The sequence below is a fragment of the Camelus bactrianus genome, chromosome 22 (genome assembly GCF_048773025.1).
Source record: "Camelus bactrianus isolate YW-2024 breed Bactrian camel chromosome 22, ASM4877302v1, whole genome shotgun sequence".
Lineage (NCBI taxonomy): Eukaryota > Metazoa > Chordata > Mammalia > Artiodactyla > Camelidae > Camelus > Camelus bactrianus.
In genome coordinates this window covers 29,427,710-29,438,977 of record NC_133560.1, presented here as the reverse complement: position 1 = coordinate 29,438,977, position 11,268 = coordinate 29,427,710, and positions in this window count along the sequence as shown.

Below are 11,268 nucleotides of genomic sequence, written 5' to 3'. Positions count from 1 at the left end.
GAGGACAGTTTGATGAGCATCTGATGGTCCCCCAGGTCCTGGCTGCCAGTGGTCACTCTGTGAGCCCCGTTACAATTCTTTCTAATGGCTGAGTCTGCTTGGACAAGGATGAGGCTGATCTTAGGAGAGTGATGAACCAAGATGCTCAGAGCTTAATTTTCTGTTACCTCACAAGGTGAAGTGTCTGTGCCTCTAAGGTGTCATGTGGGGGAAAAAAGTCCCATATTTCTGAGAAGGCTCAGTTACAAGAATTACAGATATTCCATATTGTGGAATATTATGAAACAAAAACGAGGCTATGTATTAAAATGCTAAAATCTCCGGTTCTCAAAAACCACCACCACTATCAGGACGTGACCCAATACAAACTGCACAATCCCTTTCACATTACACAGGAGACAGTAAGTCCAAGGGGAACATTTGAGAAGGGGACCCTCCAACCGGCAAAGGGTTATGCCCAGCGAAGGAAGCTGGCAGGAGGAGGGAGCGGGAGAGGACTTGTGGTGGCGTGTAAGTTGCTAATACTGGCAGTGTTTGCAGCAGGGGTTCCTGCTCATCAGGCTCCCTGTGCCGGTGGACCTGGCTGCGGGATCATCCCAGGGCGTGCCCCCGCCCTCCACTTCCCAGCTGTGGGCTAGGGACTGGGGCCTCTGGAGCCAGCATTCAGCTGGGTCACTGGGGGTCAACCATATATGGCAAACCATCATCACTTGCTCAAAATAGAAACACAGCGCCAAAGTAGCCACAGCGGAAACCCAGCAGCGTCATTAGAGTCACACCAGCCACGATGGAGGCCTGCACACGCTGCTCAGCAAAGCCACACGCCTGTGCTTAAGCCGCTCAAATGCCCTGGCCCCTCATGGAGACTCTCAGCCAGAGAGACGGGAGGAGGGTGGGAAGGAGCCTGCTTTCCCCTCTGTGGATCCATGATACTTGGTGTCTGAGTAACATCTACATCCTCCCCAGGACCACCAGGGGTCTTTGTCCCACACTCTGGGGGGCCCTTCCCTGTTGGGACTGGAGAAGGACAGACTTAAGGAGGCAGCATCAAGTGCCCTAATCAAGGGCTGGCCTGGGGCAGGGAGGCCCCCAAGGTGAGGGCACGGGGCACGAAGCTGTGTCCCACTCTAGGGGGATAGATTTGAGTCCATGGTTTATTTGGGTCAGAGCTACAGAAGGGGTGAGCTCCCCATCCCTAGAAGCATCCAAGAATCAGCCACGCTGAATCACAAAGACTCGATGGCTCTACCAGTCCCCAGAGTTGGCAATACCATTTTCTCCTGCCTCCTGCCTTCTGCCAGCCTGAAGCCCATTGGTAACCACACCATGAGACTGGACTCCCAGACTTCCCTGGTCCTGGGCTCCTTGCCCTCCACATTTCAGTCCTGTCGACTTGATTCCAGAAGTTCTCTGCCCTCCCCCACCCCTCATCCCCCACAAGCCCTGTGGTGCAGGCTGGTGACACAGAAGCCCCCTTCCCGACTCCGGCCTGCTTCTAGTTTTCCTCCAGCTGTCATGCACTTTCCACTGCACCAACAAGGGATGAAAATGTGATTGTGGCCCTCCCCAGCTCTACACCCGTCCATAGCTCCCCACTGTCCATAGGACAGAGCCTAAAACATTCAGTCTGGCATGCAGGGCTATTTGCATTCAGCCTCCAACTGAGCTCCCTGGTCTCGTCTCCTGCTCCCACCAAGCACCCACCAGTCTGGCAGGGCTGAACTGCAGGAGTTTGCATGCTTTTGCCCTGGCTGTCCCCGCTGCCTGGAATGTCCTTCCCCCCGTCCAGCTGGTATCTCCAAGTCACGCCATTTTGATGAAGTCTTCTGGATGCCCCCACCGTTCTCAGAGTAAGACCCCCTTCTTTGCCCTGTAGTGACATCTCAGCGGAGGCACTAGCTCTCTCCTCTCGCTGTATGATGGGCGTGGACCTGGCCTTGGTGACTGAGCCCATCAACCTGCCTGAGAAGGAGCCCGTCCAGATGAAGCAGAGGTGAGAAACAGAGAGAGAGAGACTGAACCCCTCAGGAGGAATTCGGATCCTTGGGTCCAGCCATGCCTGGAGTCCGTGCTCTGTCTGGTGCTGGGAGCTGGTCTTTGCTCTTTGGTTGCACCAGGAAGGGATTTCACTTGCAAGCAAAAGGATTCCTAATACTGAACGTGGGATCAGGAGCTGGGGGTTGAAATGAACGGGCTCTGGGATGTGGAACTGGTGAGTCAGGTTCAGTTGCCCTAAAGCCAGCTAGGAAGAGGGAACTCCGGGGTGTCCCCTTCCACGAGCGGATAAGTCCGCCTTCCGCTCACCAGGTCAGGTGGTGCTGGCTTCCGTCGCTTGCAGCAGAGGAACCCTGACGGACCCACCCGCCCCCCTCCTGAAGGCCTTTCTTTTGCCCCTCCAGATCTCACTCTTCCTCACCTTTCTCCTATTTTCACTGTTGCAATAACCTTCCTTTCTCCAAACTCCTGGAGATTGTTGGGGCCTATCCTCTCGTGGTGGAATTGGAACAGCTGAGACCCAGAGAGGCGAGGCTGCTTGCCCTAGGTCACACAGCTGGCCAGGGCTGAGAGGCAGGCTTGCGGACTCCCCTGGCGGGGTTGTGAACTTCTTGAAGGTGGGGCATATTTCTTATTCTCCTTACTAATAGGGAGGCAATCATAGTAGGCATGAACAAGGAGGGTCGCATAACAGGCGCTTTATGTAGCACATCAGTTGGGATTAGGGTTGGTTACATGGGGTGGAAGACCCCAAGTGCTAGAGGTTTGACTTAGGAATTAATCTCCTGTGAGGGAGGCAATCCTGGGCTGTGACAGGGACCTAGGCTCCTGCTGTCTTGTGGCTCTGCCTTTCTCAGCACTTGAATTTCCACTTCTGGATCTAAAATGTCTGCTCAGGCTCCAGCCATCCCATCTGCATTCCAGCCAACAGGAAGCAGGAAGTTTCAGAGAAAGGTGTACCTCTTCCCTTTGAGGGCTCTTCCTAGAAGATGCACGGGACAACTTCACTTCATCCCGTTGGGTGGAATTTAGCCACATGGCCAAACCCGGGAGCAGGGGAAGCTGGGAAGTATAGTCTTTACTCCAGGGGCCAAAGGAAGCCGGGAGGCAGGAGCACTGGCCTCCTTCCTCAAAGCTCCCAGGCGCGCCCCCACCTCAGGGCTTTTGCAGTCCTGGGCCTCCTGCTGGACACTTCCCCAGCGCGGAGTTTTCAGCCCGCGGGCACTTCACATCCCCTTGCCTTGAAGCTCTGCAGAACGACCCTGGTCAGATAGAACATGTATTTCACTCTGTCTTGTTTACTGGCTGTGTCCTCTCTAGAACGTCAGCCCCCCGAGGGCAGGGAGATTGGATGGTGACTTTCACAGCTGTGGCCTCAGTACCTGGCACATAGTAGGTGCTCAGAACATAATTTTTGAGCCAGTGAATTTGGGTGAGGGGAGAGGTAATGAGCAGTGCCTGTCACTTGTGAGGGGACCACTCTCACTGGACCCATTTAGTAGACGAGAAAGCTCAGAGGGTGCCGAGGCCAGCCCTGGGACACAGGAAGTGGTGGGCGGGGCTCTGGGCCCAGGCCCATCGGGCTCCAGTGCACACACACCGGCGCCCAGCAAGGTGCGGGCGTGTGAGACCCCAAGGGGAATGCGCCCCAGCAGCTGCCTGGGTCTGCAGGGCAGGTGAGGCGGGGCAGCGGCCGCCAGCTGTGGGGATGCCGGAGCTGCCGGGGCCCCAGCAGGTCCAGGGCTGCAGCACGCGGCCTGATCAGACTGCCCCAGTTAGCACACCTTTAAATTTAGCTTTCTCTCCCGGCCAGGGGACCTGGGGACTCAGTGTAGGGATGCTCCCCTCTTTCGAGGAAAAATGCTTTGCAACCAGAGCGCGGTCTGCTGGGCCATTCTTGACATGTCCAGTGAAGGGCCTCTCAGGTGACCTGCTTTGCGTGCCGAGGGTAAGCCTCGGGCAGCTCTGCCTCTGATGGGCGAGGCTGCCTGCTCTTCCCCCACGTCCCTTGTCCCATCTTCCTTGTACCAAAGGTGGACCTGGGCACCTAATTTCCCAGCTACGCTCGTGGGTTCAACATGTGTAACCTGAGTCTGGGTCATTTCCTGGCTGAAAACCTTCCCATGGTGCCCGCTGTGCTTGGGAAGCCCAAGCCCCAGGGTGGCTTGGTGGCTTGGTGGCTTGAGGCTGTCACCTCTTTTCTCCCACCTCTTTCCTGTTCCTCAACTGCCCCAGACGTCGTCCAGCCTCAGGGCCTTTGCATGCGCTGTCCCCTCCACCTAGTATGTGCTCCCCCTCCAGCTCTTTGCAAGGCAGGCTCCTTTCTAGCATTTCTACCTCCTCCAAGAGACCTTTCCTGACCGCCCAGAGTGGCCACCCATCGTCTAAGCCGAATCGCTGCCTGTTACCCGGTCTTACTCTTGTCAGTTGCCTCTGACTCTCCTCGCTCCCCTCGACAGAGCGTGGGCTCTGTGCATGAGGGCAGGGGCTGGCTCTGGCTTGTGCAATTATTTATCTCTGGAGCCTGGCACATGGCAGGCCCTCTCAGAACACATGGACACAGAATCGCATGAAAGGATGAAGTCAGAGGAAGAGTGGGTGATCCACAAGTTACCGGGAGGCAAGCCGTGTCTGTGCGAAGACCTGCCCCTGTGCCCCCACTCCAGGGTCCCACCTTGACCCTCCCCGTTCCCCAGCCCCACACCCTCTTCGTCTGACTTGGGAGTCAGCAAGCTTTCTGTGAAGGCCCATGCGATCTCTGCCTTGGCTGCTGAACCCTGCCAAGGCTGCCGTCGAGAGAGAACATAAGGGAAAGAGAAGAGGCATGGCTGTGTTCCAGTACAACGTTACTTATGGATGCTGAGATTTCTGCTTCTTGTGCTATTCACATGTCGTGCAATTTGTGACTCTTCCCCTCACGGCCATTTAAAAATGTAAAGAGCCATTTTTAGCTCACGAGAGGCGTAAAATCAGACGGTGCGTTGGACGCTGGGTGAGAGGGCTGCAACTTGCTGACCTTGGGTCTCTCTCAGTCTTTATTTTCTTATAAGTAGGCGCATTTTCTAATCTATTTGATCTTGGAAGTGCACTTCTCCATCTATCACATTAGATGTGTCTCTATTCATGGCACACAGCAAGCTCTCAAGTGCTCTCCAAACTCTATAAAGCTCCCCGACTCAGTGATGAGCCCCTCGAGGGTATATGTGTTTTCCTCCTGTCAAAATTAATAGTAGCAATATTTGCAGAGTGTTAGGCTGTATGCTCAAGACTGCGCAAAGCTTCAAAAGACTTTTAAACAAAGCACTGTGTGTCTGTCTCCCCAAGGGCTGCCGCTGCTGTTTCCACTGGCTGTTTCTCCGGCGTTTGCGTCTACCTTTCCAAATAACACATCTCTGGATTTATCAGCCGAACGTCGCCCATCGATTTCCTAGGCCTGAAAGCACAGGCTCAGCTGTATCAGGCATACTGCGCTTCCGAAAGCGCTATCACAATTCTTGGTGAAATGAATAGTCAGTGCTTATGTCACTGTATGTAAGTAGTATTCACAGTAGAGCAAAGTGCACCAGGGAACAGTTTTATTTTCTAGGACTTATTCTTTTGATTTTCCTGGAGTTAGTGATTGCCTTTGTTTTGTGTGACTGTGACTCCCTCCCTCTCTCAGCCCCTCAGGTGGAAACTAATTTCTCCACTCAGGGCCAGCTGCTGCCCAGCCGTGGCTTGGGCCCCTCTCTTCTTCAGCATCCAGGGTTCCTGGGATGTAGCTCTGGCTTCTTGGGTCCAGGTCTCCCTGTTTACTGGTTTGTGCCCTTGTTTTGGGAATGTGCACTCCCTAGGTGTTTCCAGAAAAAGTGTTTTCCTTCCACTGTCTTGTGGGATTGGTGGTTTGGCTGAGGACAGCGTTCTGGGTGGTGGATAATTCCCCTTGCCTCTTGTCTTCCAGCTTTCAGGCCGGGGCAGTGGCACCATCTGAACTGTCCTGTTTCCTCATCCTCTGCTTATCATGTGTTTTTACCACCTTCTCCCTCGCTCTCTGGGAGCTTGTAGAGCCTTCTCCTTACTCTCCACACCCTGCATGTGCACAGCGTGGCTTGGTGTGGTCTACGTTCACCTGCGACGCTGGACATGCAGCGGGTCCTGTCGTGTCCCCCAGTCCTGGCAAGCTTTCCTGCCTGATGGCACTCACCAGTGATTTCTTCCACTTGGATTTCTCTGCTCTCTCTCTGTGGAATTCTTCTTTGTCATATATTGGGCTTCCTGGATTGACCTAATTTTCTCTACAATTTTTTTTTCTTTTTGTGGTCTTCTCATATTTTTTTCTTCCAACCCTTCTGTTGCCATTTGAATTTCGACTATCAGGTTTTTCATTTCCAAGGGCTCTTTCTGGTTCTTCGAACACTCCTTTTCAAAAGGCAAGCTTAAACTTATTTCCTGGCTACTGTATCTTCTATCAGCTCTCTGAGGATAACGTTTATAAACATAAGGGTTTTTCTAGAACTGCTTTCTTCTGTTCTCATTGTCTCATTCCTCCACGTTACTTTGCCCCCTCTGTTTGGGTTTCAGTCTCTTCACTGGCTAACACTACGAGGGGAGGGCTACAGAGCTGACCGGAAGCTCCTCTTCAGGAGGTGGCTTCACTGTGGGAGGGACTGTGGTGGGGGCTGGCTCTGTTGGGGAGTCACCGGACAACAGCAGCATCTGTAGGGCTTTTCTCATGGCCTGGGGGCCAGTGTCACTGTTCCGCATGCGGCTTCCATCTGAATCGCCAGTTTTCACCCTCACCCCTACCCTCCACCGTGTCTGCGTCCCTGAGGCTGAATCTTTCTGGGCAGCAAGCATTTAAAAAATGACATTTATTGCTGAATTCTCCCCACAACTCTGCAAGATTGGTGCTCTGGGTTTTAATCCAACTTTACAGAGACTCAGGGAGGTGACACCCCACGGCTAACGTGTAAAGGGCCAGAGTCACCCTCACTGCGTGAAGTGACAACTCCGGCTCCTCTCTGGGCTCTCCCAAGGAAGGCAGTGTGTATTCTGACTGAATACGGAAAACACTTCAACCTCCTCGGTGGAAGACACAGGGAGGCCCCTGGAGTGGACGGCTCACGGCACATAACAGCTGCTCAACCAACACGTGGTGAGTGAAGGAGAAAACGAAAGGACGGCGGCTGAGGACATAGGACGTTGCAGAATGAAACCTGACTGCTAAACATATGTGCAGAAAAGCATTTTTGAGCATGAGAGAGCCCCTGACTTGGGGGCAGTGGGGGGAGGGGGGAGCTCACAAAACTCTGAAGGAGCGCAGCTCCGTACACGGACGTTTCAAGCGCCTTAAAACGTTCATGCCCTTTGATCGCGGGCATCTGTGGGAGAGACAGAATCCCAAATGTTCAGGAACATGTTTGCTGAGGGATAATTTATAATTTGAAAGCCATCTAAATGTCCAACAGTTAAGCAAATCAGGGGACATTCATCTGGTGGAATATTACACAGATATTAAAATTTACATCTCTTCATAGTAGCCAAAAAGTGGAAATGACACAAAGGTTCATGAGTGTGAGTGGGTAAAATGTAGTCCATCCACACACTGGAATGTTATCATCCATAAAAAAGAATGAAGCACTGACACCCACTCCCACGTGGACGGACCCTGAGAGCACGACGCTCAGCGAGAGAGGCAGACACAGAAGGACACACAGTGTGTGACTCCATGGATGTGAGGCGTCCAGAACAGGCCAGTCCCCAGACACAGGGAGGGGGCTCCTGGCTGCCAGGGGCTGGGGGAGAGGTATGGGTGTGGCTGCTCATGGGGATGGGGAGTCTTTTGGGGATGATAGAATGTTCTGGAATTAAATAGTGATGTTGATTACACAATGCTGTGAAAATACCAAAAACCACTGAGTCGCACACTTTGAAATAAAGTGATGAATTTTATATTGTGTATTTTACCACAATAATAATAATAAAAGATTTGTCTCCAAAGGTCTCCAGAAGAATTAAACTAGGAAAACCATATCTAAGTACACTGAGAACACAACTGGGAAACCAAAGTTGTTATAATGTCAAGTGAAGAAAAGGAGGAATCAAAATTGTATAAACAGCCCAACCATAACCAAAAGGGCAGGAAATGAGAAAACTGGACAGAAACACAGAGCATTGACAGTGGGTGACTTTGTTTCCCTTCTTACACTTCTCTGAAATTTTCAAGATTTTTGTAATTGGAAAAACCTAGTGCGTTAAAAATTTTTTATTGTGTTAAAACAGACATGAAATTTATTATCTTAACCATTTTTAAGAGCACAGCTCAGTGGCGTTAAGCGCACTCACACTGTTGTGCAAACATCCCCACCACCGTCTCCAGGACTTTCTCATCTTCCCAAACTGAAACTCTGTCCCCATGAAACACTGACTCCCCAGCCCCTCCCCCAGCCCTGGCCCTACTGTCTGCTTCCTGTCTCTGTGGATCTGACTCCTCTAGGGACCGCCTATGAGTGGAATCAGACAGTATTTGTCCTTGTGTGTCTGGTTTATTTCACTGAACATCATGTCCTCAAGGTTCATCCATGTTGTAGCAGGTGTCAGAATCTCCTTCCTTTTTAAGGCTGAGTAATATTCCACAGTCTGGGTGGACCACATTTGTTTATCCATCATCTGTTAATGGTCATGGGGTGTTTCTACTCTTTGGCTTCTGTAACTTGTGCTGCTGTGACCATGGGTGTGCAGGTATCTGTTTCCCAGTACATTTTATGTTTCAGAACTTGGGCGGATGTAAACTCCCCCCAGCCCCCACCCCAGGATGCTTTCTCCACCCTAAGGAAGAACATGGGTGCTCTTGCTTGCCCACTCAGCAGAGCCCTAATGTGCTCACCTGAAACATCTTCTCAGCTCTGGAAGCCACACTATCAGGGGGGCAGGGAGCTGATGGAGCCAACATTCCCCCAAACAAGCCGCAGCCCGGCCGAGCCTTGGAGGTTCTCCCGCTACCACTGAGTGCGACTTATGTGGACCAGGGGAGGCAGCGTGTTCTCTCAGCTCTCTTTCTGTGCTATTGGTGACTTTGCAGATGGGATCTGCCCTTCCGTGTTCATCTCCCCTGGACTGCCTGCCAGGTCTGGCTCCAGCCCTGCCCACACGGCCCGCGTCATCCCTCCCACACTCACCTCCGTCTCCTAGCAACTGGGCTGGCCTGCCAGCATCCTGCAGCCTGAGGTCCCGCGTTGCTGTCTCGGGCTGCCTCTCTCACGGCAGCGGTCTGACTTCTAAGGAGCCTGGTCCTGCATCTCCCCGCCAGCCGCCAGTGTGCTCTGGGGTCCTCTGCCCAGTGGGAAGAGGGCTGGAGGGGAAAGGTGAGAAGCGAACACTCTTCAGGCCTGCAGCGAGCTCCATCACCCAGGCGTTCCTTCCATCTGGACTGAGTACATCACTAACCAACTGTTTGATTCTGTGGTTGCATTGCCTAAACTCAGTGTTTTGGGGTTACTAGGGGGGCAGATTTAACTCTCTGTCAACTGGATTGGTTTTAAACCACCTGGTGGGGAAGATCATATCTGTCTTCCCAAGGAGGCAGCGCTGGGATGGTGAGCGGTGGATCGGGAGGTTTCCCAGAGCTGCCACTGCCGGGATGTAAGGGAGGTCCGTGGCAGTGGGACAGGGGCCTCCCACGAACGTGCCGTGACTGCCACCCCTGAACGCAAACCTGTTCTCACCTTCCTTCATCTTGTTGCCACTGCCTTAGGCGAAGTCTCTCACCCCAACGGGTACAATGATCTCCTGGGGTGAGATGGAAAAAAAGGTGTCTTCTCAACTGACAGGAGGCAAATTCCTCCAACAGAGAGACCCATTTTGGAGGGTCAGAGCACAGCTTCAATCATTAACATATTTATTGAACTACTATGTACTTGGTCCGCTCTAGACCTGAGGGTGCCGTGATAAGGTAGATACACTTCCTGCCTACAGACAATTCACAGCCCCAGGGGAAAGGCAGATAACAAATGATTTTTATCAGTGATCATTTTCATAAAGGAAATGAATAGGGTTATGCGACAGGTTGAGGCGGTCAAGGAGGCCTCTCTGAGGAGCGGACACCAGAGCTGAGGCTCAAAGGAGGGGAGGAGCTGCTAGCCACACAGGGCAGGGGAAGAGCTTCCTAGGCAGCATGTGCAAAGGCCCAGGGGCAGGAACAATTTTGGCTGGTTCTCTGAGGAGCAGCAGAGACTAGAAGGTCTGAAGTGGAGCTACTGAGGCAGAGAGTGGAAGTTGGGTTCTTATGGGGGATTTGTCCGGATTTGGGGTTCTATCTAGAGTGCAATCCTGAGTTTTATCCTGTGCCCCCAGCTGCTGGAGGGTTGAAGCTGCTGAGTGCTGGGAGCTGTGAGTGGAGAGCCACAGGAGTGGGATGGACAGGACTTCCAGATGGCTTGGCCTCGAGCACAAAGGAACCCAGGAGGACTCCCCGGTGGTGGTGGTGGTGGTCAGCCTGGGCAGTTGGGCGAATGGCAGAGCTGTTGACCGAGATGCAGAGGGAGAGGGGGAGTGTGGATGAAGCTGCTCTGCATGCAGTGGAGACTGTCCCCTGCGCTTGGTCGTGGCTGCAGCCAGGACCAGCTGAGGGTCACTCTACCTCCCCGGTGTTGTTGGGGTGCTGCTCCCTCAGGAAGGGGCTGGGAAGCAGAGGAGAGTGGCCTGCCCTCCCAGGGAGGTCGCAGTGGTCAGGCACCAGCCGGCCGCTTTCTGTTTCCAGCAGATACTGTGCCTGCTGGAATCAGCCTAAGCTTCGCCTGCATGGGGGGTGCCGATGCTCCAAGGGCCCAGCTCTGAGAAGCGGTTCCTGGCCATCTCCCTGCCCTGGTCTGTGCCCATGGGCATGTGCCACTCCCCCTAGAGTGGCCACTGCAACCTCGCCTGCCCCCTCCCCTCTCTGCCCCAGGGCTTGAAGCTATCAGAAGCTCAGCTGTGACCAGCTGGACCCCCTATCTGGACCCCCCCTCCATCCCCAGATGTTTGCAATGACGATTTGGGGAAACTGCAGGGAAACTCCTGGTAGGGAGCCTGCAATCAGAGAGCCACACCCCTCAATTCAGCTTGGCTGTCCCCTCTTCCAGGAAGCCTTCTGAGATCCCGACCCCCTCCAGTGGCTGTTCATCCCCTGGCCCAGGCCAGGGAGGGTTCCTTGAGTCGCTATGGGGTGTGAGAGCTGAGTGCTTCTTGGGCTGGGTCCCTGGGAGTGAGGGGTCTGTGGAGCCTGGCCTCTCTGCATCCCAAGGGGACGTCAGTGTG